Source organism: Limulus polyphemus, unplaced genomic scaffold, assembly GCF_000517525.1.
Source record: "Limulus polyphemus unplaced genomic scaffold, Limulus_polyphemus-2.1.2 Scaffold876, whole genome shotgun sequence".
Classification (NCBI taxonomy): domain Eukaryota; kingdom Metazoa; phylum Arthropoda; class Merostomata; order Xiphosura; family Limulidae; genus Limulus; species Limulus polyphemus.
In genome coordinates, this window is record NW_013666486.1 from 167,878 (window position 1) to 172,839 (window position 4,962).

Below are 4,962 nucleotides of genomic sequence, written 5' to 3' on the forward strand. Positions count from 1 at the left end.
ACTTACAACGCTAGAGACCGGGTTTCGATGCCAGTGGTGGACAGAGCACAGATGGCCCATTAGGTAGCTTTGTGCTTATTAAAACAAACAAACTGTAACGCTAAAACATCAACAATATTTTCATGTGTTTTAAAAACATTATTGGAACTGACGCAACAGTAAAATGTATGCTCGACAAAATTTGTTTTTCTGTAACACTAAAACATCAACAATATTTTCATGTGTTTTAAAAACATTATTGGAACTGACGCAACAGTAAAATGTATGCTCGACAAAATTTGTTTTTCTCTAACACTAAAACATCAACAATATTCTATTTTATTTTAATAATATTTTTCAGAGGGGCAAGACAGTAAAGATATATGGTTGACAGATTAGTTTTTAGTTTGGCCTTGCAAGACATTTTAACACAATCGGACAGTATAGAATCGTTGTCTCGTTTGGTGGTGAACCGTGCGGTTATTATTTAGTTACATGTTTTAATTACCAGATATTAATCACTGAATATTTTTATCCTGTGTTAAAGCTGCTACTCTTCTATCGCCTTCAAGGAAAGAATGTGTATAGTGTTATTTGTCGAGATTCGATCCTGGGTCCTCTTGATATACATTCTTCATTGTTAGGTTTCTAACATATTAATTTAATGTTTTCAAGAGAAGTATACAAGTTTTGTCGACTTACATGCAATATTGACCAAGTGTGTTATTGGTTAGATCAATGTAGGCGGTTTCTTTTATCTTTCTTTTTCTTTTGGATGTGGTTCAGATTCCATTATTTTAGTACTATTACAATTTATTGTATGGCCTTCTTCTCTAAAAAGATGATATTATATACAGAAAGAGTTGAGAACAAGAAAATGTCTTATAACTTCTTTAAAAACATTTTTCTATATTGGTTTGTTTCAGCTATTTCACCTAATTGGTTATATGAGTAATTAAAAAAAAAGGTTTGAACTAATATTATTGTTCCTGAAATATTCACACTTTGATATATTGTATTTATAATTAATAGTGCCTTCTCTATAAAGTTGAGGTACTTACATTGTTATCTGCTTCACAATGGGGAACCAGTGAGGGCCCGGCATGGCCAGGTGGATAAGGCACTCGACTCGCAATCTGAGGGTCGCGGGTTCGAATCCCCGTCCCACCAAACATGCTCGCCCCTTCAGCCATGGGGGCGTTATAAAGTGACGGTCAATCTCACTATTTGTTGGTAAAAGAGTAGCCCAAGAGTTGGCGGTGGGTGGTGATGACTAGCTGCCTTCCCTCTAGTCTTACACTGCTAAATTAGGGACGGCTAGCGCAGATAGCCCTCGTGTAGCTTTGCGCGAAATTCAAAAACAGACAAGCAAACAGTGCTGTGCCCACCGAGTGATCGAAACCCGATTTTTAGCGTTATAAGCCATCAGATTTACCGCTGTAACACTATAGTCGTGGTTGTTACGATACAATTGGCTGAGACGTTTGAGTAGGAATCTTTCTACCTTACATAGGAGGGGCGTGGCCTATTGATTAGTGTTTGGACTGTGAATCCAAGGGTTCGTGGTTCGCGGACCGTCGATGCAAGAAATGCACTCTGCACCTGGAGGCTGTGGGTGTGCTATAAGAGTGATGGGCTATTCGATCAGACAAGACTAGCTCAAGATTTGGCGGTAGGTGCTGTTGATTAACTCCATTTCCTGGATTTGTACAATTCCAAATTACGGAAATGTGCAAAAATTCGGAAATAAATAAATTATACTCTGTACACCAGTAATCTTTAGCAAAAGTACAAATCAGTTCCTATCTTACAAATCAGATCCCATCTTACAAATCAGATCCTATCTTACAACTCAGTACCTATCTTACAAATCAGTTCCTATCTTACAAATCAGTTCCTATCTTACAAATCAGTTCCTATCTTACAAATCAGATCCCATCTTACAAATCAGATCATATCTTACAAATCAGATCCTATCTTAGAAATCAGTTCCTATCTTAGAAATCAGATCTTATCTTACAAATCAGTTCCTATCTTACAAATCAGATCATATCTTAGAAATCAGTTCCTGTCTTACAAATCAGATCCTATCTTAGAAATCAGTTCCTGTCTTACAAATCAGATCCTATCTTACAACTCAGTACCTATCTTAGAAATCAGATCCTATCTTAGAAATCAGTTCCTATCTTAGAAATAAGTTCCTATCTTACAAATCAGATCCTATCTTACAACTCAGTACCTATCTTACAAATCAGATCCTATCTTAGAAATCAGATCTTATCTTACAAATCAGTTTCTATCTTCTCTGATTACACCAAAACTGTCCAAATCAAAGTGGACACGTGTTTTAACTATTCAATAATTACTACAACAACAAGGAAGATCTGGTATAATATTTAAATAATTTTATTATCTTTCAAATGCCATCCTTATCCTTTTATCTGTTGCAAGAGAGAAAAATACCTCGTGTTTATGTTACGTTTCAGAGGGCAGAGCATGGCCTTATGGTTAGCTTGCCGAGGTGTGGAGCAGCTGGACCAAGCTCTGAACTTCAGCTGTTGATGGATTATAACCGAAAGAGATAATCTCGCTATTGGGTTGAGAGTAACTGCTTGGATGAACCATGTTGATATCACTAGGTTTACGGCCGAAAATATCGCTAACGGCGAAGTTACTTCAGTAAGCTACACAGAACATTATTGTATATCAACGTTTCGGTGTCATTTTGCTTTCATAAAGACAAATTACTGAGTTTATTGTGATGTTTATATTTTCGATCATTAAGTACTTGTCCAAAAACAACAACAACAACAACAACAACCCAAAACATAAAAGGATGCTGTCGTGTTCTCTCTACAGAGAAACGAAACGTCAGGAACAATTTTCTTGTCCTTCACATATGGTTTGTGAGCTACTAGAGGCTTACATGTTCGTTTGAAATATACAAATATAAATAATAATAACTAAAAACATACAAATAAAATGTTTAGTCTAATCCCAGAAAGAATTCAACAAACTCAAAGGGTTATTGGTGTAACTTTGATTCAAACCCCAAGATAAAAAAGCTTTTGTAAGAATTCCTTTGCATCTTCAGAATTAATTATACCACTAAAAATTGAGTCTCGACCCCAGAGACACGTGTCTTTCTAAGAACAAAAAAGTTTAGACAGTACAAACTGTTTATTTTGTTGTTAGGCGCAAAGCTGTTCAATAGGCTACCTACGTTGTGCCCACCCCAGGGATGGAACATCGAATTTTAGCGTTATAAGCCCTCATGCTTACCGCTGAGGCATTGGGGGGGACTCGTAGAACTATAATCTCCACCATATTTGTCCCCCCCCCCCAGTGGCACAACGGTATGTATGTGAACTTACAACGTTAGAAACCGGGTTTCGATACCCGTGGTGGGCAGAGCACAAATAGCCCATTGTGTAGCTTTGTGCATAATTACAAACAAACAGTCCACTATATTTGCAGCATAATATTACGGTCTTTTCTGGTTCTTATTAAGGTACTCTGTACATTTTTAGCGTAAAGTATAACTATATGGTTCGCGAATTTTTTACCGTATAAACAAACGTAGGAATAGCGTTTTCTTATCATTTCTGTTTTGGGAAAAAAAAAGAAAGTTAACGAAGGTTTCGAATGCAGCAGCATTTTCGTTTCTTTAAACTCTACCTCACTCGTAGTTTCCTGCCCTACCTTTTCGACGGGATCGACCGATCCTTCCTAGACTCCCGGAAACTCGAATTTCACAGAGCTGCTGAAACCGTTCGCAGACACCGTTTACGAGAAACCATTTTCAGCAGCTTTGCTCTTGAGAACAAAAACCGGTAGAGGATTCTGGACACGTACTGACATGGCAAAGAGAGGTAGGGATTATGAATCTGCTTTGACTCTTACCGACATTTAAAAAACAAACAAACAAACAAACAAAAAATCGGAAATTTCTTAAGGCACGTGCTAGGTTTTTTTCCCTTTCCATTTGCCTCATCGAACTGCCGCATTTCGCGTGGCGTAACGTCAGTAGCGTTAATTTTCTGTGCTTTACGTGAACTCTGTAGTACACCGAGAAGTTTTACGATTACTTGGCGTCGCATACTCGCGAATATTTCGCGGTTTTATTATTATTATTATTATTATTATTTTTATAACTGTTTAATTGATAACCAGAATTCTAGATGATTTAAGTAGATACCGAAACTAAATGGTTTGTTTTGGGTGATGGAAAGAACCGAACAAGAATTACGTTTACCACTTCGAAGACCAAAACACGATTCAACCAAAATGTCCAACCGATTTTTTGATAAAATATCTCGACGTCGAATACAATTATATCAAAAACCTTATGGATCTTTTGAGGTTTGATTTTATCATTTTGTGTTTTTGTTTGTTTTAATTTGGAATCTTGTAAAGATGTTCGTTGTTAATCGCAAACCTACACACAATGGGTATCGAAACCTTTAGATTTACCCGCTGAGCCAATGGAGCCCAAATTAAGCTGACGTGGTTTATGGTTACGGTCTTATTCCTGATTTTTTTTTTGTAGGTTATGTTAGGCTTAGAACGAGATATTAGAAATCGTTAGGTTTTCTTTTTACTATAGACGAATATTTTATCTATTTTGTGTGTGTGTGTGTGCACTATCACATTTCGGATTAAACGTTATTTACACTCTGTAATAATGCTTTTCTAATATTATTATCATTCTAAAAATTTAGTTTCCTGCGTGGACCGGAAAGGCGATGTGAATAATTTAAGCTTTGGGGGGTTTATTACTGTGGCAATCAGTCACGCTATTCCTTTAAGAGACAACCCAGTGGCTCGGCTGCAAATCTGAAGGCTTATAACGCTAAAAATCTGGTTTCGATACCAGTGGTGGGCATAACACAAATATCCCATTGTGTTTATGAGTAGCCTCTGGTCAGAATCTGTAACAGAAACAAATTACCCCCCCCCCTTGTTGTGGAACGGATCTGGACC

General features: G+C 37.0%; 1 protein-coding gene across 4 annotated transcripts in view; it reads left to right on the forward strand.

Moving 5' to 3' along the window:
- The window catches only part of LOC106460995 (alpha-2C adrenergic receptor-like), a 102,513-nt gene that overhangs the window by 27,827 nt on the left and 69,724 nt on the right, over positions 1–4,962 (forward strand). For 2 of the 4 annotated variants that reach the window (XR_002610898.1, XM_022387789.1), the window contains exon 1: positions 3,770–3,851. The exons of the other annotated variants lie outside the window; for them this stretch is intronic. The gene's annotated coding sequence lies outside the window, so the exon portion shown is untranslated. Of the gene's footprint in view, positions 1–3,769; positions 3,852–4,962 lie in introns of those variants that run through there. 4 annotated transcript variants of the gene reach the window in all.